Consider the following 22,996-nt stretch of genomic DNA (forward strand, 5'->3'; position numbering starts at 1 on the left):
TTGTGTCCAAAGCACGACTGTATTGTTGACGTAGGACTACGAGATTATTCTTGCTGTTCCATTCAATAATATATTTATAACAAAATAAATGGTTTACAAATTTATCTCCAAAATGAACAATTCATTATTCAATTTTTTGAAACTGGGTGGTTGTTGAATAAATCCTAAAATTAATATTCCTCTATTATTCATAATTGGGTTCCAAACATGTTCACCCAACTTTCGGAAACTTACTAATGTTAGTCATGGCAGAACAACTTAAGAAATTCAAAGTGTACCTGACATCACAAATCTTTATGTTGCAGTTCTATGACAAACGAATGGATTTCAACTAAAACTTGTTTAAGTTAACTTTAATTCAGTTTAACTTTAACTGTGCTCAATTAAAAATCTATAAAATGGCAAACATTGTGATTGAATAAATGAAATGTCAATTTGATTGTCTCATTGAAGCATACTATACACCCAACAGAATGGATTAAACCTCATATATACAGCATATAGTTTTAGTTAGCGTTTCACACAGCAATTGAATATTCTTTATTTGTACACGAATACCAAAGACCCAACGACTGCGAATACGAGGAAGTCTTTGAATACAAATTAGCAGACTACGAAAAAATCAAACATAAATTAAACAGCGTCAATTGGCAAATAATTCTAAGGAATGAAGGAAATGTCGAAACTGCTGTAGACATCTTCTACCAAATTTTATCAGGAATAATTTTGGAAGAAATACCTTTGAAGAAAAAAAGACGCTACAGAAGCACAAAAAATCCAGTCTGGTATAACAGACAAATAAAAAACTTAAAAAATCGAAAACAGAAAGCACATAAACATTACAAAAAACACAATAATAGTGAAAATTTGGCTATCTATTTGGACTTATGCGATCAACTAGATTTAGCCATCAGTAATGCATTTGAAGAATTTAATTCAAAAACTGAACTTGAAATAAAGTCCTGCCCAAAGAACTTCTTTAATTACGTAAAAACCAAATTAAAATCTGACAATTTTCCATCAATAATGCATCTTGACGAACGTGTCGGGGATAGCTCGGAAAAAAATTGTAAGCTTTTTGCAATTTTTTTTCAAGAAATCTATACGACATTTTCCGATGAAGATCGCGACCGCGATTATTTTGCATTTCATCCAGAATTTTCAAGGGACATTGGCGTCAATCAACTTCAAGTGCAGGATATTTTGCAGGCTTTAAAGAATTTAGACGCCTCAAAAGGTCCTGGACCTGACGGAATTCCTCCAGTATTTTTAAAAAGTCTAGCAATGGAACTCACTGCTCCATTGTTTTGGCTTTTTAATATGTCACTGGAATCCGGAACCTTCCCAAAAATATGGAAAAGCTCATTTTTAGTACCTATTTTTAAATCTGGCCGAAAATCTGACGTACGTAATTATCGTGGAATAGCCATTATCTCTTGCATTCCAAAGCTTTTCGAGGCAATTGTAAATGAAAAATTATTTCTTCAAACCAAAAATAGAATTACTGACATGCAACACGGCTTCTTTAAAGGACGTTCGACCTCGACAAATTTACTTGAATTTATAGACTATTCATTAAATGCAATGGATAATGGAAACCACGTAGAAGCTCTCTATACAGACTTTAGCAAGGCATTTGACCGAATTGACATACCAATGCTTCTTTTCAAATTGAAAAAAATTGGAATTGAGCCAGGACTCCTGAAATGGCTTGAATCATATTTAACTAACCGCCAACAAATAATTAAATTCAACGGAAAGAAATCGACCCCAATTCAAGTCACCTCAGGAGTCCCGCAAGGCTCTCATCTGGGACCTCTTCTTTTTATTCTGTACGTAAACGACATTTCCTTCATTCTCAAAAAAATAAAATTGCTAATCTATGCCGACGACACGAAGCTCTTTTTGGAAATAAAAAATGATGAAGACATCAATATATTCCAGAGTGAAATACACATATTCTACACATGGTGTAAAAAAAGCCTATTAGAACTGAATGTAAAAAAATGCAACTTAATATCATTTAGCAGAAAAAGAACACCATCAAACATTTCAATTGCATTAGGAAATCAGAATGTAGAAAAATGTGAAAGAGTCAGGGATTTAGGGATTATCTTAGACTCCAAACTAACTTTCATAGACCATTACAATACAATTATTCACAGGGCAAATAACATGCTAGGCTTTATCAAGCGCTTTTGCTATAACTTTCAGGACCCATACACAATTAAAACACTATATATTGCCTATGTGAGGTCAATACTGGAATATTGCAGCATTGTATGGTCTCCATTTTCAATCACGCACGAAGAAAGATTAGAATCAGTACAAAAGCAATTTCTATTATATGCCCTTCGTAAATTAGGTTGGACATCATTTCCTCTTCCATCACATGAAGCACGCTGCATGCTTATAAACATACAAACATTAAAAGAGCGTCGTGAATATGCAATGGTTTCGTTTGTAAACGATATCGTTTCGCAGCGCATTAACTCAGCAGAACTTTTATCAAAATTAAATTTTTATGTACCTACTCGACAACTCAGAAATCGAAATTTATTTGCCGTAACCCATCATCGCACAAATTATGCAAAATTTGGGCCATTAAATCGCATGATGGCGTCTTACAATCAATACTGCGAAACCATTGACTTTTCAATGTCTCGGCATAAACTAAAACAATATTTTAACTCCATACGGAATCATAACTCGTAGGAAGTAAAAATATAATAGCTGACAATATATTTTTTAATATTCTTAAGAAAAACAAATTTGTATATGTATTTGTACTAGTCTACATCGGTTGATGAAATAAATAAATAAATAAATAAATAAATAAAATAAATAAAATAAGTTATAGTGTTCATAATTTTCATCTAAATTAAATTTCTAGACTAGATATATAGATATATTTTAAAACGATTAACATTTCATTTCTTACAACATATTTCAAATAACTATGCTACAATAACTTTTAAGCTTGTTAATTTTTAGAACGTTGGCAACTTTGCACGTAACACTATCTGGAAAATGTTTCCATTCCTGGGAGTACACGTCCAGATATTTCCAAGCTTAAGATCACACATATCTTATAGTTACACTTATTCTGAAATTTCTGAAATTTCTAGCCTCATATTCCTGAACAGTTTTTTAAGTTATGGTTCATGAAATTAGTTCGAATTCAAAGTCTCAGAATCTAGAGAATTTTTGTTAATCCTGGATCTTGTATTTCTGCGTACGGAACCTGGATTTTGCTTTGTTTTGAATATTTATTTTTTTTTCATTTGAACTTATCTCAGGATATCTTTGCAAATGTCTCAAGCATTTCTTTAGGATCACTTCAAAACGTCTTTCGAATTACTGTTACTTTCAGAATTACCCTCAATAATCTTATAATTCTGTACGGTATTCTTTATAGATTTGCTCCAAAATATCGGAATTCAGTGCAGAACACTTAAGAAATTGCCTCCTCAAAGCTCTCGAAATGCACTCATCTTTATATTCTTAATATTTCTCACGAGAATTTTCTATATTTCTCTATAATTTTCTTTACAATTTGCTTGGAAATCGCTTGTTATACCATCGAAAATTTAGTATTCTCCTAACATTTTCTAGGATTTCACCTCAGAGTTCCAAGAAAATTTCCACTGAAATTCCTTAAAATTCTTCTCAAAATGCCCTTGAGAGGATCTCTTGGGATTTTTTCGAGTTTTCTGCAGATTTCATCAGAATCTCCTAGAACACTGCTTGGACAAAGTCTGGAAATATGCACAAAAATTTCCTCCCGGAAACTCCTTAAAGATCCAGCAGGACAACGATCTATTTATTTTTTTTTTATTTATTTCGTCAACCGATGTAGACTAGTACAAATACACATACAAATTTGTTTATATTAAGAATATATAAAAAAAATTGTCTGCTATTCTATTTTTACTTCTTACAAGTTATGATTCCGTATGGAGTTAAAATATTGTTTTAGGTTATGCCAAGACATTGTCAATGGTCAATGGTTTCGCAGTATTGATTGTAAGACGTCATCATGCGATTTAATGGCCCATATTTTGCATAATTTGTGCGATGATGGGTTATGGCAAATAAATTTCGATTTCTGAGTTGTCGAGTAGGTGCATAAAAATTTAATTTTGATATAGTTCTGCTGAGTTAATGCGCTGCGAAACGATATCCTTTACAAATGAAACCATTGCATATTCACGACGCTCTTTTAATGTTTGTATGTTTATAAGCATGCAGCGTGCTTCATATGATGGAAGTGGAAATGATTTCCAACCTAATTTACGGAGGGCATATAATAGAAATTTCCTTCCTTTGGTTTTGTTTTTTCGATCTTGTTTTCCGTGCTGAGCACCAATGCTACTGACGTGCCAGGAAGGCAGCTCCCACACCTGGACCCTACCTATCGACCCATCAACTCATGAACCGGGGACCAACGGCTTTACTTCCCATCCGAAGGAAGGCGTGATCAGAGATGTTATGCCTCAGAACATCCCGGCGGCGCCGACTGGGATTGAACCCAGGCCTGCTGGGGTGAGAGGTAATCACGCTTACCACTACACCACCGGCGCCGTTATAATAGAAATTGTGTTTGTAATGATTCTAATCTTTCTTCGTGCGTGATTGAAAATGGAGACTATACAATGCTGCAATATTCCAGTATCGACCTCACACAGGCAATATATAGTGTTTTAATTGTGTATGGGTCCTGAAAGTTATAGCAAAAGCCTAACATGTTATTTTCCCGGTGAAGTATTGTATTGTAATGGTCTATGAAAGTTAGTTTGGAGTCTAAGATAATCCTAAATCCCTAACACTTTCACACTTTTGTACATTCTGATTTTCTAATGCAATTGAAATGTTAGATGGTGTTCTTTTTCTGCTAAATGATATTAAGTTGCATTTTTTTACGTTCAGTTCTAATAGGCTTTTTAACACCATGATGTCTTCATCGTTTCTTATTTTCAAAAAGAGCTTTATGTCGTCGGCATAGATAAGCAATTTTATTTTTTTTGAGAATGAAAGAAATGTCGTTTACATACAGAATAAGAAGAAGAGGTCCCAAATGAGAGCCTTGGGGGACTCCTGAGGTGACTTGAATTGGGGTCGATTTCTTTCCATTGAATTTGACTATGTGTTGGCGGTTAGCTAAATATGATTCAAGCCATTTCAGGAGTCCTTGCTCAATTCCATTTTTTTTTCAATTTGAAGAGTAGCATTGTTATGTCAATTCGGTCAAATGCCTTGCTAAAGTCCGTATAGAGGGCTTCTACGTGGTTTCCATTATCCATTGCATTCAATGTATAGTCTATAAATTCAAGTAAATTTGTCGAGGTTGAGCGTCCTTTAAAGAAGCCGTGTTGCATGTCAGTAATTCTATTTTTGGTTTGAAGAAATAATTTTTCATTTACAATTGCCTCGAAAAACTATGGAATGCAAGAGATAATGGCTATTCCACGATAATTACGTATGTCAGCTTTCCGGCTAGATTAATAGGTACTAAAAATGATCTTTTCCACATGTTTGGGAAGGTTCCGAATTCCAGTGACATATTAAAAAGCCAAAACAATGGAGCAGTGAGTTCCGTTGCTAGATTTTTTTAATGCTGCAAGAATTCCGTCAGGTCCAGGACCTTTTGAGGCGTCTAAATTCTTTAAAGCCTACAAAATATCCTGCACTTGAAGTTGATTAACGTCAATGTCCCTTGAAAATTCTGGATAAAATGCAAAATAATCGTGGTCGTGATCTTCTTCGGAACATGTCGTATAGATTTCTTGAAAAAAATTGCAAAAACGTTGCAATTTTTTCCGAGCTATCCCCGACACGTTCGTCAAGATGCATTATTGATGGAAAATTGTCAGATTTTAATTTGGTTTTTACGTAATTGAAGAAGTTCTTTGGACAGGACTTTATTTCAAGTGCAATTTTTGAATTAAATTCTTCAACTGCATTACTGATGGCTAAATCCAGTTGATCGCATATATCCAAATAGATAGCCGAATTTCCACTATTATTGTGTTTTTTAAATGTTTAAGTGCTTTCTGTTTTCGATTTTTTAAGTTTGTATTTGGCTGTTATACCAGACTGGATTTTAAGTGCTTCTGAAGCGTCTTTTTTCTTCAAAGGTATTTCTTCCGAAATTATTCCTGCTAAAATTTGGTAGAAGATCTCTACAACAGTTTCGACATTTCCTTCATTCCTTAGAAGTATTTGCCAATTGACGCTGTTTAATTTATGTTTGATTTTTTCGTCGTCTGCTAATTTGTATTCAAAAATTTCCTCGTATTCTCAGTCGTTGGGTCTTTGGTATCCTTCAAAATTCTTATGAATTCTTTGAATAATTCTCTTGAAACTAGGTTGAAATTTGGCGAATATATTTTAGAACTACATTAAGAATTAGATCCCCTTGGAACTATTATCCATAATTCCAAGCAGCTCTACTCAGAATGTATCTTTGATTAATTGATTGATTCACATTTAAGAGATTTTAAGCCGTAGGTCATCATTATGCGTAGGTCACCATTATGAGTTTCAGAATTATACTCATATCATCATTAATTTGGCCGTAGGGATAATACTCTCTGAATCCTTCTCCAGAATCCCTTGGAATGTTCCCTGAAATTCATTCTGCTTTGCTTTTGAGCTTCAGCACTAGCTTATGATTCACCGTTTAGTTTTCCTTGAAATTTTCTTGAAATACTTCTCAAAATTACCAGAAATTGTTATTCCGTAGATCTCATTATTTTCTAAAAGGATTTCTATGCTCAATATATAAATTCGGCCAGTAACCTCGGGTAAGCCACGAGTATTCGGTCCAACTCTTACTAGACCTAGAATTAGGTATATTTTTTTCCGAGCCAACGAATTATCGGCTCCGTATAGCTAACGCGATTGAGTCTTTCCAATAAACGAACCAGATTTTAAAAAATCGGCCTTCGAATGATTTACGTATAACTTAGATAAATCCCAAAATTCTGAATCTTTTAAAACACATTTCGTATTTCTTTAAAGTAATTATCTAAATAATGATACATAATTTGACCATTTGTTGCGATCTTGAAACCTTTAAAATGCTGAAAAAAAAAATCATTAGAGAGGAGCAGTGTTTTTTCTCCTATTTCAGCATTAAAAATAAAATGGCCTAATGTTTTTCCCGGTAACATCAACTGCTGAAATCAAGCATGCCGATATTCGTGTTCTTAACATATTAAGCTGCTTATATAAGACTTAAAGAAATGTGCTGGGCACACGGGAAATATCCGGGAATTTAATTTCATTGATTCAGTGGCCACCCTGGAATCGCCTTGAAATCGTGCATAGATTTTTTTTTTGATATTGTCATAAGAAATCTGCTATAAATTCCATAGGAACTCAGCATTGCTTAAGTGTTATTTAAAAATATCCTGGAATTTCCCACAAAATCTCCCAGAGATTCATGTAAATTATCCTGAAAATGTGCATCAGCATCCCCTAAGCATTCTCCAAAAATACCCATGGAATTATGCTCAATGCTCCCTAGGAATGCTACGACAAATTATTCAACATTTTTCTTAGAATCAGGCTGGCTGAAACTCCTCAAACTTACTGGAGGTTTTGAAACACTCTTGTCCTGCGAGTTTAGCCAGCTCTTACCTCGAGTGAGTGGCGGCAGGAATATGGAAGAAGTAAACAAAAACTCCTCGAGAGAGAGGGAAAGGATGATTTGAGGTGCGCTTTTCGAGACTCCGGATGACTTTTTTGTTCGACTCAAGAAGCTCAGAGTTCTCCCAGAGTGAGAGTAAGAGCGTGTGATTGAAAACATGAACATAAATGGCAGCAAACCTCACTCTCATTTTATCCTCCTTTGCTCACAAGCTCTGAAGCTCAGTGGAATGATTTGGCAGTAGGCATTCTACTCCTCAGAAAAATACTACGCTCGACTCATTTCAAACTCGCGAGTGAGGCTCCATCAAGCCTGCTTAAAATTCCTATGAAACTATCCTCAGAATTAAAAACACTCTCTTGAATTTATTGCAGAATTTTATTGGAGTTCTTGTCAGAATTTTCATGAAGTTGATGTTTAAATGTCTTTTGAATTATACTATAAATTCATGTTTACTTTTGAAATTCTTATCAGAATCTCCTTTTGCAGTCTTCTGGATTTCATCTCGGAATCCTCGTGGGATTCTCATGAAAGAAATCGCCATGTTTTTCTGTTCATAACTAAAGCATGGACCATTTAGAAATGGAACTCAAGTCAGCTTCTTGGAGATAACATAGCACACGATACTGTGAGCTGCACTGAAGTTTTAGACCAAATCGTAGTTTGAGGTGCTTGGCAGTCATGGTTTATTAGGAGTTGATTATTTAATAATATTCAATTATTATATCAAGGATAACTGCTTTTCAGTCTAACGGATAATCAAAACGCTACTATGTTTCATGTCCGACGTTTCGGTCTTGATACTTGGCCTTCTTCAGGGGATCTACAAGTTTTATTTAAAATTAATACATTGAACATTTAGCATTGTAACTCTAACATTATTTTTTTCACATAAAGTTGTACCGTCTTTCGTTCAGCGTCTGAAGCTTTACGATCGGTCCCAAGGCCAAAACGTCGGATATTAAACATAGTAGCGTTTTGATTATCCGTTAGACTGAAAAGCCGTCATCCTTACAATAATTTCTACTGCAGTCGTTTCCGAATTTGAATTTTCAATTATTGCACCTCCACCCAACTCAAATCCATGCACTTCTTTGAAGGATTGTAATTAAGAAATGTACACACACACACACAAAAATGCAATCAGCTCGTCAAAAAACTTAAAACTCTCTAATAAGGAAAATCTCTCCTTGCTATAAAAATGTTAAGGACCTTTTTACATTCCGTTTGTTACAACTTTCAATTTGTAATCAATTTTGATTCGATAAACTAAGGAATATAATTCATGAAACTCAAAAGTATCATATAAAAAAGAATTCTGCTATGAGTGCTCATCTTTCCCCGGGTGTCTTAAAACGGTGTAACGGAATTTAAAAAAATCCATAATTTAATACATTGAATTTTATCAATGCGTAGGTGTTAGAATAGCCATGAAAGACCTAGAGTAGATAATGTTTGAAAGTATTAATTGCAATTACATATAAAACTGATTTCATCCTTAGGGTGGCCATTGGGCTGATGCAAAATTTTGAATTTTCGCTCCACAGTGCTCAAACGGTTCCAAATTGGGTCCTGATTATCCTCCTAAAATTTGAACTCATTAATTAAGAACCTGACTTGGCACAAACCGTTTGAAGTTTATAGGGAAATTACTATGGGGAAACCATAATTTCGGTTCATATCTATCTCGAAATTAGCCAGTTCACTCTACTTTAGAAAATGATAACTGCGCTTGTTGAAAATTTTCTCAGCTACAAGTTTGTTCAAGTCCACTTTTCGATCAAATGTAAGGAACACAAATTTATTAATGATTCAAGTTACTGATGTCTTATGATTATGCTCAATCAAATGTTCAGCAGGCAACATTGGTATTTATGGCGCGTAGAATAGAGGACAAAAATCATGGCTACTAAGTCACACTGCAGAATACAGTGTTGCCTACAATACAGTTGCTTAATCTTGCCAAAACATTATCAATCTATTAAACAATTAATAACTATTTAATTTGACGTTTGGCTGAACAACGATTTTCTGCAAAGTTGTAGCTGATAAAAATTCCCATGAGAATAGCAATAGAACTTGTTAGTAGTACAATATGGAAAAAGGCTAGAAGACAACTTCAAATGGTTTGTGTGAAGTCAGTTCAAATTATTGCTGAATATGATCCGTGATTTTGTGAAATGAAGTCAATATGAAATACTTTCTCGATTGTGTCAGCCCCCTTTTTGAAAACCTTTTCAAGTATTTTACAAATCCCATGGACATTTTAGCGGGTTTATTGCTCCTTAGTATGTCTCAAAGATCCACCTTGAAGATAAATGGAAAATATTTGATATCAAGGTTATAAAAAATTAGAAGAAGTAAAAAGTCTGATGCATGAAAAATAGTGAAAAATATAAAATCTTGCAATAGAAATGTGCTAACCATCATTCACTATCATCAATTGATTGAAAATCATGGTCAATGCTTCAGATAACAGATGTTAATTTACTTTTTTTACGTTGTGATTGTTTTGAGATAGCATTTGCTGACCATAACGTCACAAATTTTCGATTGCTTTTTCAAAGGTACGTATCAGCTTTGGTAAACCATGCATTTGATCGTTAGTTTCGCGGAGTTGGTAGCTCACACAATGCATACTAATACTACCATTCGATAAGGGTCCCAGTAACGTGGATAGATCACCTTTTTGTGGCACGTTACGGGATGTAAGATTCCTAGTCCTGACTACTTCAAACTAGGGGAACAGGATGTTTCAGTAATTAAAGGAACACATCTTAGTCCTTGCTACTTTTTATGCCTTGTGATAGTGACAAGATTCGGCTTTGTCCACCGAGGATGGTCTTGAAACAAGGAAAAAATGAGTAAGTTAGTCTTCACCTATGTGATTCCTAATCTTCTATTCGTTGTTCCATAGTTTGAAGTGGTTAAGGTTCTGATGCATGGTCATTATCGGTGTTATTCCTTAATTTTGTTGCTAAGGAATCCAATTTAGACTGACAAAGGGGCGCGCCTTTGGAGGGTGTTTCAACACCCCGAAGAGTATAAATAGCCAGACCTTTCAATTAGAGTCGGATCCTTGCGGTAAATGCAAGAATGACAACTGTATAAAAAATCAAATACTTCATCATTTCTCAATAGTGATGGAGTAATACGACATGTACTAAACTAAGGACACGGAATATACTACAATAGATCAAATAACTGGTCGCAGTGGTGTTAGGTCCCGAACTGAGAAAACAAAAATCCGATAAGGGAGTTTTCCCCTACTTGATAGTGGTGTTAGTATAGTAATTTGAAAAATTAATCGAGAATTCATTATGAAAAGTGCGCTCATTTTATTTTTATACTGCACAAAATCAATAAAGCTCAATGCTGTATGCAGTTTTGGCCTTGTAGAATCCTTAATATTCTTATAGCAACTCGCATTTCTACAAGTCCCAATATGAAGGTTTTATGAATTTACGTAACCTAAACTAGAACTGGTTGTTTGCTGCGGAGAAGCCAGCAATGTCTGAAAAAAACCTCCTGAGTCTTAAAATTGCGATATGCGATAATTAAGTAGATTCTACATGGAAACCTTGTGTGCCCTTTAACCAGTCAGTAATCATTTTCTAATCTTAATTAATCTGGCAAAAAAAATCACGCTTGAGCATGCATTTTCACGCACTCACACTCACAAGGCCAAAAAATCGTTCCAGCTTAAATCTCATTAAAACCGCTCGAACGTCAATTGATAGCATGCTTCTGCATGTTCGGTTGATTTTCCATCCACTGATGCAAAAACAGCAGTAATCACAACCTCAAATAGACTAAGAAGTGTCCATGGACCACGCGGGGGGAGAGGAGTTCAAAATATCTCTTGATCAGTTTACGAGGTTTGTGGACAGGCTCTACGTGAAATTTTTACTAGAAGAAACAATTGCTAAGTGCGGTTTAGCTGATTCGGTCTATCAACATCAACATTTTTCACAGCTTTTTTCTCTACCAAATTAGGATGAGGTTATTTTCCAACTTTCTGATTGAATATAGAAAAAAAAAACTCCATCTTCCACCCAAGTCCCGTAGCAAAGCGGATGAGATCATTATTTTTCGGGAACGCTCCCGAAACGTTGCCATTTATTTGCAGGGAGCAGTCGATCGAGAAATTCACGCACATCGCCTCCCAAAAGAAATAAAAACAGAAACATTTGTACGAAAGTAACAAAACAAGGCAGAATACGCACCGGCAAGAAGAAAACAAAAATTCGCGTCTACAACACGCATTAAATCACTCACACCAACAACACTGTAGACCTAGGCCTCAGAACACGAATCAACCGGCATGCGAGAACACAACATGGAACCAGTAAACAAATTTCAAACATAGTTTGTGTAAAAATTATGTTTTCCTATTTTGGTGATCTGATACATGCTAGTTTTGAATAATAAACCAGACGAGAGCAATGTTCAATTGACAAATCAAACTTAATCACTCGTCACAGAATAAGTCAAAGTCCAATTATTCAGTCTTCCAGTAAATACCCTGTAACATTTATTCTCCACCACAAAATCCACCTCAGGCTGGAAAAGAAAACGAAAGCGGCTCCGTCCAGATTCGGACAGCAATTCTAACTTCCTCCACACATGCACAGGTCAGTTAGAGGGTGATAGTTAACAGCTAGACAAAACACGCATCGCGCAAAAAAGAAGAAAAGTGAAAAATGCGTAAAGCAAAACTGAAATCCACTGCGTATTCCAATACTAACCAATGCAATCCACCAATACCTATGCTGAGTTGTTACGCATCAATCAGAATAGAAAGCGACCGACCGACCGACCCCCACGCGGTGTTAGAGATGCGTGTTGTGGGGCAGTGGAGCCCCATTATGTTTTTTTTTTTTGCGAGTCATTCGCAACCGGTGGTGTTGAGCGAGCACCCATACCTCCATAGACATATCAGCCAGCGCACCCCGTCCGGTTCGGTGGACCTCAACAGCCGACGATCCAGCCAAATGGGTACATTCGAAACCCACTGCCGCAGCTATGAAAATTACTACTGGTGGTCAGTGACTGCGAATGGCATGCGTAGACAGCGCCGAATAGCCGGAAAAGTAGATTTGCATATTTTTCACCTCTTACTTTACCAGCTGCAGCACTTCGTTTGTTTACTTGTTGTTGGTCTATGTGGGAATGCCACTGAAATGGCGGATCATTGTAATGTATTTATGTTGAATCTTTGATACATAGTTATCTAACAGTGACCAAGTTCACCAAGGGAGGCAACTTTAAAATCATCTTCAGAACTTTATTCTGAATCATTTGAAGTGCTTTTTCAAGGTAGTGCAACAACTAGAGTCTAAAAACTTGTTTGAATATTAGAAGTTTATTCTTCACGCAGAATTTGGATTTCCTGTTTATAAGAGGGTACAAACATTTTATATATTTCTTACATTTGGATTGAATGCCCTCAATGTGATCTTTAAAAGTTAATTTTTAGTCAAGTACTAATCCAAGCTATTTAAATTGACTTGACAAAGAAATTGGAACTTCGATCAAAGTGACTATGTGACTACTACTAGGTTTCAACAAGAAAGCGCTAGGCTTATGTGGAAATATTTTAATTTGAGTTTTGAAAACGTTGAGAGATATCGTCCAGTTTTGTAAATAAGAAGAGAAAATATCTAAAATTTTCTGCAGTCTGCTGCAAATAACACGACGACTTCTTCCTTTAGAGGAAATGCCAGCGAACAAATATTTGTGGCAACCATGAGGCAAATCAGGGAGGTCCAAAGTGAATATGTTATACAATATAGGCCCAAGAATGTTACCCTGAGGAACTCTTGCTCTAACAGGTAGTCGTTCAAATTTGGAATCTTAATAATTTACCTGCAAAGTTCTGTCAGTTAAGTAATTTTGAACTAAATAATTTCATAATATAGAGTGGAAAATTAAACTTTTTTCAATTTAGCAATCAAAACTTCATGCCAAACCCTGTCGAATGCTTTTTCTATGTCTAGAAGAGCAACTCCAGTTGAGCAGCCTTCAGATTTGTTTGAACGAATTAAATTGGTAACTTTTAAGAGTTGATGAGTAGTTGAATGCCCATGGCGAAATCCAAACTGTCCATCTGCATAAATCTAGTTCGCATTTATGTGAAGCATCATTCTATTCAAAATTATCTTTTCAAAAAGTTTACTTATTGAAGAAAGTAAACTTATTGGACGGTAGCTAGAAGCTTCAGCTGGATTTTTATCCGGCTTCAAAATTGGAACAACTTTTGCATTTTTCCATTTATTTGGAAAGTATGCCACATGGAAACATCTAATAAATAAGAGTTTTTTGATGAGGGTATAGAAAATTCCAACATCACCTGGAGCTTTCATATTTTCAATTTTTTTTTTTTGTAATAGATCTTAATTCCAAATCTAAATCAGTCGCCCAGAAATCATCAAACATATTTTCCTGATAGGAAATATTCGGATGATCCCGAGCAACCTGATTCTCAATAGGACAAGTAAGACCAAAACTGAAATTATGGGAATTGCTTAGCAAGTTTCTAATATTTTTTTTCCGAATTTGTGATCAAAATTGTATCACCTTCTTTAAGCACTGGAATAAGCTTTTGAGGTGTTTCCAAAATTTAGGTGAGCTTCCAAAAGGATTAAGAGCTCGAGCATAATTTCAAATCATTATTTTCAAATGTTTTGTTCATCAGGACAGAGAATCGCTTTTAATTTGTTTTTGCAAATCCCGCCAGATAAATTTCATGGTAGGATCGCGTGTTCTTTGATATTACCTCCTACGGACATTTTTCAGACGGATCAAGAGCTGAAGATCGTCGTCTATTATAATTGAATCAAATTTTACCTCGCATTTTGGTACTGAGGCAGTTCTTGCTTCGCCTATAGAAGTAGTCATCTTTGGTTTGCAAAGGAATATTTGGATCGAAGTTATGTTCCATAAATGTTCAATATTGCTCCCAATCAGCTGTATAGTAATTCAAAGTAGAGCTTTTGGGATTGGAAATTATTTCTTGGGATATTTCAAAAGCTACTGGAAGGTGATCAGAACCGAAGTCAGCATAAGGAACCAATTTACTACAAAGTTGACATGGATTAGTTAAGACCACATAGATAGTCTTGCTGAAGAAATACATGTTGGGGTGTTTGGATATTGAATAGTGTAATAACCTGCAGAACAATCATCAAACAGAATATTACCATTGGAATTGCTTTGAGCATTATTCCATGAACGGTGTTTTGCATTAAAATCACCAATAATGAATAATTTAGACCTATGATGAGTAAGTTTATGACCCTTGCGAAAATTATTTTGCTGGCCTACGCATTGGAATGGCAAATAGGCAACTATAAAAGTAAGTTGTCCAAATTTTGCTTCGACAGAAACTTCCAAAATTTCAAACACTTTGGTTTGTATCGAAGGAAGAATTTGATGTTTGATACGTCTATTAACAATGATGACAACGCCACCAACGGCTCTATCAAGACGATCATTTCAATAATTGAAATAATTTGCGGCCTTTTTATCCTTATGGTCAAGCTTAAAAAGGTTTCGGTTATAACAGCGAGATGCACGTTATGAACTCTCAAAAAGTTAAATAGCTCGTCTTCACTATCTTTAAGAGATCGAGCATTCCAATTCAAAATATTTAATGATTTAAAATCCATTACTGAATTTCAATATGACGCAAATTTTACTTATTTTTACAGCATCAAACATAAAGTTAGTTTTTAGCATATCAGTAATCATGTCGATTAATGATTTTTGTAAAAGATTCCATTTTAGGAGCAGTCAAAATCATCAAAATTCCTGTTAGAATTATGCTGTCTAGAAAATTGATTTAGATATCTACCAGCTGCTATATCAGCATAGGTAGCTCTATTTACTTGCTGAGCTTTGTGAGCAACAAGTATAGATGAATAATTTGAAGCAGGGAAGTTGTTTGTACCAACGGTTACGAATGTAGAATTTGTTCCTCGCTGACTGTTGCTAACAGCAGAGAAATTAAATAGTACCTGGCAGGGAACGTGGAGCGTTTCCTACCTGTCACTTAGAACGAGACTGTAGGTTCGCTTTACGAATCTTACATTCCCAAAAATCGACAATTCACAATTTAAACATTTAAATTTCTTACACTCAAAAAATTTGTCACATAAATTTCACATTTTGGTGATGACACAAACAAAATCTAACATGGCGTCCGAACGGTGAGTTGGTGTTGAATTTGTAAATTCCATTCGAATTATTAAATTTTCTGACAAGTAAGTTGTTTTCTTTTCGACATGATACATGATTTATTAATAATATGCTTGAATTTCAAGGTACTATCTACAAAACAGATATGGATATTGAAATGTTTAAAAGCTTCCCGGTTGCATTGTCATTAATATTTATTTCTGTGTAAAAATAGATTAAATATATAAGGCATAAGATATAGATATAAGAACTTATATGTATTCTAATAAACAATAAAATAATGTATATTTTTGACATAAAATCTGCTTTCCAGTTATTTGTATGGTTTAGAAACATAATCCTAGAACACCTAAGAACAATGTGCATGCTACGAAGAAAATTACTGAAATTTAAAGAAAATGTATAATTAAATTCACTGAGAAAGTACCATAAAATCTATGTTGCTTTCTAGTGGATTGGGCAGAGATATTTTTGCATTGAGTTTTTTTTCACTTAGATTTTAAATGAAAATAGAGTGAAAATTACTTCAAAAGGCCTTCAAAAATATTGAACCGATCTACATATGAAAAACGTAAAATTTACGTGAAAAACTAGATGGAAAAAATCTATGTATGTTTTCGTGTAACATCTAAGTGAAAAATTTTCTGAGTGTAGGATCTTCCTTCACAAGACTTCCTTCCTTCACAGGACATTATACTCCGAGAGTATAATTCGTTCAAATTTCATAAAAATATCGTATGATTTTTTGCGACACGATTTTATCTTGAATTTCATACGATTCAACTATGAAGCACTGTCATGTTTTTTTTCAATCAGCCATCCTATGATTTTTCAGCCATTCAACAACTATGGATTTCAATATAAACGTACGATATAAACGTAGAGTCAATCGGTTGAGCTAATGAATCTTCGACCGGACCCATCAGCACGATAATTTCACTAGCTTTCGACGATGATGCAATCGATAAGTTTACTCGACCAATTGATGTAGCTGCAAAAACCAGTGCGGATAAAAATCATTTCTTCTACACTCAACTTAGCTTAAAATGAAGACAACCTAAACATGTAGACCAACTACTTGCATGAATCTGAATTTTTACATAACAACATTCACTTGATCAAGGCAACCTCTGGGTATCGGAATCAACATTTGTTTTTCATCATACGTGGCTGGATGTTCATTATCGCCTCCGTTGTTGACAATTTTGATATTCGTCTTCATCTTGGTGGGGATGATTTTGAGGATAAAATGCAAAATGTTTATTTTCCTTTTTCTATAAATAAAGCGCTGAGGCCGTTTCGTGTTGGTTTTTACACACAGTTCGATGGAAAATTATTGCCTCATGCTGAATTGATGATAAATTCCCGGTTTTAAGCTCTGGAGTCGACAAAGTTCAAAATAATCATTTTGCCCAAAATGAATTTGATTATTTTGCTTTTGAGGATCATTTATGATTTTTACAATTTTGGGTTGGATAATCAAACACTGGAGAATATCAACAAAAACGTGTTTGTTGATGTATAATGAACTCATTTGTTCATTTTGCTCGTACGTAACAGCGAAGATTTTCAAAACAAACGCAATTCATTTACACAGGTTTGAAGCGCTACTCCTTGCGTGTGATGGTAAATGATAAAAATTGAAGCTGGCGAACACTGGAGAAACCCTGCAATCCGACAAAATTTCCACTGTAACCATCTTCAACATTGATTTTTTCTGGGAAGGTGAAGATGAAACAATAGGCCTACTACTTGACCAGTTGAGATGATAGCTTTACTCATGTCCACGTGATGAACTAGCCTACGGCTAAAAACCACGATTAAAAAGAAAAAAAGCCTTACTCAAAAGATTTCCCAGTACGTCAGTTTCTTGTAGTTGGGGAAAATGATGCTGATTGACAATTTCATCACTAATTTAATGTCGTTTTCGTTTTTGCGGTGTAGCACTGGTGTAGTGTAAGCAGGAATAAGCGCGAGTCTTTGACAGCTCAAACTCATTTATTTGTAAACAAAGGTGCATCCTATATCTACACCCTGAAATATTTCGGTGTACGGCAGTATAGCACCGGTGTAGCTACACCGCAAAAACGAAAACGACATAAGGAAAATCTAAAGGCCGGCGCACAATAGATACGTTTTCGGGTTTTTGACAGTTAGCGCATGCATTATCTGTCAAAAAACCCAAAAACGTATCTATTGTGCGCCGGCCTTAACACTTACGCGATCAGGTTGCTTTTTGCAGAAGGCTATTGATGCGGAAGTTTGTAAAACAGTGACAGTAGCAGCTAATTTAACAGTCTGAGTATGAAAAGCTGTAGTCTTCAATCAAAAACAATTGATTTAAATAAACTGCAGGTTTTCGAAGCCTTGTACCACGTCGCGAAACTGGATCCGCCATAGGGTAGAGCACTACTTCGTCATAATCATCCATTTCCGTTCTATTCAGCAGAAAACATCAGTAAAATCAATAATTTCACCGTGCACAAATCAGTAATACGTTTGTACTGATGCGTTAGTTCACAATCTACAACACTAATCCTATTAGAGCGTATTGTGTGAATATTTACACCCATTGTTCTCAAAACAAAAGAAGCGCTCCTACACTGATATTATTAATCAAACGAATTTCATAGAAATATCGTATGATTTTTTGCGACAAGATTTTATGTTGAATTTCATACGACCGAACTATGAAGAACTGTCAGTTTTTTGTCAATCAGCCATCGTATGATTTTTCATGCATATAACTATGAATCTCAATATAAACGAACGATAGCTATCATTGGATATTACGAACAATTTCATTTGTGATTTCGTATGAAACTCATAAAGGATATGAATGAAAAATATAGTTTGAGTTGATTAACTACTATATTAGTGGTGGTGACGACTAGTACTTGAGTGATTTGCTTAGTTTAACGGCTTTCTAAGTCTTAATCTCATTCTAACGCCAACGATTTGATCTGCCCGACGTTTCGGCCATGGACCATGAACTAAAACCTATGACCGAAGCGTCGGGCACATTAAATCATAGTATTTAGAGTGAGATTAAGACTGAGAAAGCCGTTAAACCAAGCAATTATTTATTATATTTATTATATTCAGACCTATTGTGCGTGGTGAGTGAAGTGACAATAGTTATCGCTTGGTGGCGTGATACTCCACGAGGTGACTAGGATCAATTCACTAGTAACCTCACCTTACTAGCAAGTAGAATAGGCTGATTGTACTAAAAAATGTGATTTTGGATTTTTAAGTATAGTATTTATTCATCTAATCACATAGGGAAAATTGCGGGTTTGACAATACCTTTACCTATTATCGTCAGGGGGGTAAAGGAAGTCCTTGAGCACCCATTTTTTTCTGTAAACAAAAATTGTATAGTTAGGTTAGGTTTTCTTTATTAGGGAGGCTTTAAGCTCGGCGCTGGATCACCTTCGGTATTGTAAACAATAACGAACCAACTGAGTACTTTATACTTACGATTTTGAGAATAGTTTTGCTTGTACTCGTGTCCGATTCCTGTTCAAAAAATTTTATTGTTGTTTTAAATTATCAAAACAAAAACAAAAAAAAATCTAAATCTGACTTTTTACCCGATCCGGTTGTCTCTTCCGACGTGCTATTGAAATCGTTAAAGTAGAAGCAGCTGCAGCAGCAGCAGCAGCAGCAGCTTGCTTAACTGTCTACAAATGTAAATAAAGTTGTAAACTACAATGAAACAATACGAATTAAATTTACTTACAGGTTTACGGAGCCTTGCGCCACGTCTTGAAGCTGGATCCGCCATGTTGTGTTTTGTTGTTGTTTTGATTTGCACTGTCTAAGTAAATTTCATACGATCGTCGTATGATTTTTTGCCGTAAGCTGAACCAAAATAATTCATACGATGTGTTTATGAAATTTTAATGTTTTTCGTATACCTTTTGTTGTATCAAATTATCAATACTATAGATGGAGTATGAAAACATAAGATAATTATGAAATTTATTCAGGCTTGTATTTGCATGCGTTCATACGATGTAGTTTATGACATTTGTAGGGATAATTATCTCAGTGTAGCTATCTCGCTTTTTCTACCTTCATCCGTAGGACGAAGAAAATCCAATTGCGTTTCAATGCGTTTGGACGGAATTGAAACTCGTAGGACGAATTTGGAATCAAGAAGCAGTGTTAGATTTTTAACAATATATCAACAATGTGTGGCTCTTTATCAAATTCAACGGTATTTATAGAAAGGGGAATAAATTTAGAAGTCATCTTTAATAGAAACATTTAATTTATTGTTAAAAGCCGTTCAAAAAAGAGAGGTAAAGCATAGGATGTGCTTAGTGCTATTGTTTGTTCTTGTGTTTTCTACCGAGCTAGTACCGTTCATATTTACGATCGTTTTATGATTTTTTGTCATAAGTTGGGCAGGTGTAAATCATACGATGGATTTATGGAATTCACATGGTTTACCTAAACCTTTTATTGTATCAAACTATAAATGCTATAGATGCAGTATGAAAACATAAGATTTTATGAAAGTAGGCCAAGTTAATCTTTTCATACGTTCATACGATGCAGCTTGTGGATATTGTAGCTTGCATGTAGTATTTTGTTGTTCCGTGACCCCATCCCTGGCACTTACGGCACTGGGTGAGGTTTTGGAAATTTCCTCCAGTCTTCCTGAAGTGTTCTCACTTCACTCGGACATAGAGCATAAGGGTAGCTTTTTCTAATGCCTTAAGGTTGTTTAGTTCACTAGATTTGAGGTGAACTAAATAAAAATAATCGGAAATCCCGTTGCGCGAATCGCCAGGACGGGATTTCATTTTCATTTTGATTACTTGGAGTGGCACAGCTCCAAGTAATTTTGCCAGTTCATCTTTGATCTGATCCAGGGATTCCCCGCTGGGCAATCCTTTCATGACAACCTTGAACACACGTTCAGTTTTGGTGTCGTAAGTAAAAATGTTGTGCTGCTTCTCAGTAAGATACTTGAGAAGACATTTAAATCCGTCCAAGGTTTCAGCCAATACACGGCATTCACCCCGACGTCCAGTTGGTAGTGAAAACTTAAATTTCATGAAGTTCAAAAATTGGAAGTGGTTATCACAATAGGGGGAATCTCGAAGGGCGCGCCCTTCCGGATATAAGTGCGTGATATTTAAAATACATCGTAGTAATTTAAATACTTTGAAGACAGTAATAATTTGAATTTAAATACTTTGAGCGGTATTGAAAGTAATTATAAAATAATTAACGATAATTTATGTAATGACAAATAATTTAACTATATTGAAAATAATTTAAATATGAAATTTTGTCAGTAATAAAAGTATTAATTGAAATTAAGAGTGTGTTTAAAGTATTTAATGCGGTAATAGCAAGATTTCAAATATTTGGTCAGCAGGCTGTGTAGTATTGAACGACTAGTGCGTGCCCCTCGGGGAATCTTTTCCTTCTTGGCATTAAGCCGGGAATGTTTACTGGAATTTTCCCTGGATGATGTATCATTCTCGTCATCCGTGAGCACATCAAATTGATTGCTTAAATTAATTTCATCAGAAAGGGGATCAAAAGATTTCTCTTTTCTTTTGCGTTCAGGCGCCATGGCGGCAGTAAAACGTTTTCCAAATCGACTTCCAAACAGATTACTATAAGAATTTGAAGGATCGAGGAGGAATTTTCCAAATCTATCGATATCCAAGCAGCATTACCTCAGATAGGGCCCAAACAGGGATTGAAGAGGAATACGTGTCGAACAAAGTAGAATGTTTTTTCTTTCATTTGTTTTCCGTAGATCTTGTTTTCCGTACTGAGTACCAATGCTACCGATACCAGTAAGGCAGCTCCCACACCTGGAGCCTGCCTATCGACCCATCAAACTCATGGACCGGCGACTAACGGATTTACTTCTTTTCCCAAGGAAGGCATAGAGATATTATGTCTCAGAAAATCCCGGTGGCGCCAACTGGGATTGAAGAGTGAGAGGCAATCACGCTTACCACTACACCACCAGTGCAACTAAGGTAGATAATTTTGCAGGTAATATTGAGCACTGAAAAGTGCTGTTTAAATTTGTTGTAGCTTTAAGTAGCAGTAACACTTCCTTCAGTAAAAAGCAAAGCACCTTTCACTAGCTAATTAATGGTCACCCTACGTCTGATATTGTTGTTAATAAAGTGCCTCCTTCAACTTTATCAACTTCACGCATGAAACAATAAAAACTTGATTTGAGACTTATTGATCTTTTTACATATTACTTTGGTCGCCAAATGTGGGCACGTGAAAATTGAAAATGGTACAATACATTATATGAAAAAAAGAATTCCAGTAACCGTCATTACAAAACATTCGATTCAGAACATTAATTTCAGTTTTATTTAAATATTTAAAAAATGGCCACGTTTTTGGCAACACAACTTCATCAGTTCTTCAGTTTTGTGCCGATGCTTTTTGGACAAATTTTAATATATTATCCGATCCAAAAATACCGACATTACTACATAAATCGAACACTAACGATGGATTTTGTAGAAAATGAAAAAAAAACAAAACTCACGTGTTGCCAAAAACGTGAAGGCACTGTAATTAAAACTCCCACACTTAAAACTGATTTCTTCATCTGTCAATCTATATCGCATTGCTATTGTGTATACAGTTTCAATTCTTTGGAATATTAAATTTCCTTCCTTACAATGTATCAATTGAGCTTATGAATTCACCAAGATCCAGTGATATCGGAACAATTAGCAAATTATGCCGGTACCATCTATCAGCAGCACTCGATAGAATTCCCTCAAGTGCACCAATATCAAACTTCAGCATATTCAACGCTTGGGCATGCCATTTGCCAGTACCTAAATAGCAATTGCTCGTGCTCCCTCCTCGATTAATAAAAGTGTCAATTATTGTTGCTACCACTATTTTAATGGCAATGAAAATTACCGAGCAATTCAACGATTCACTCTTCCATGCATGATTCCAAACGAATATGGTCCGATTGCAACAACGTGATCACAAATTTTCCATTCATATAGCTATTGCTCATTCATGCTCACATACTGCTTCAAATCCCGCAAGTTGTTTATAGGGTTTTGAACCTCGAACTTGACAAAGCGGCCGATGGTGCGGCAGGGATGGTGATTTACATTG

Source organism: Ochlerotatus camptorhynchus, unplaced genomic scaffold (genome assembly GCF_037179485.1).
Source record: "Ochlerotatus camptorhynchus isolate MF236.1 unplaced genomic scaffold, CSIRO-AGI_Acam_v1.1 ptg000128l, whole genome shotgun sequence".
NCBI classification, from domain to species: Eukaryota; Metazoa; Arthropoda; class Insecta; order Diptera; family Culicidae; genus Ochlerotatus; species Ochlerotatus camptorhynchus.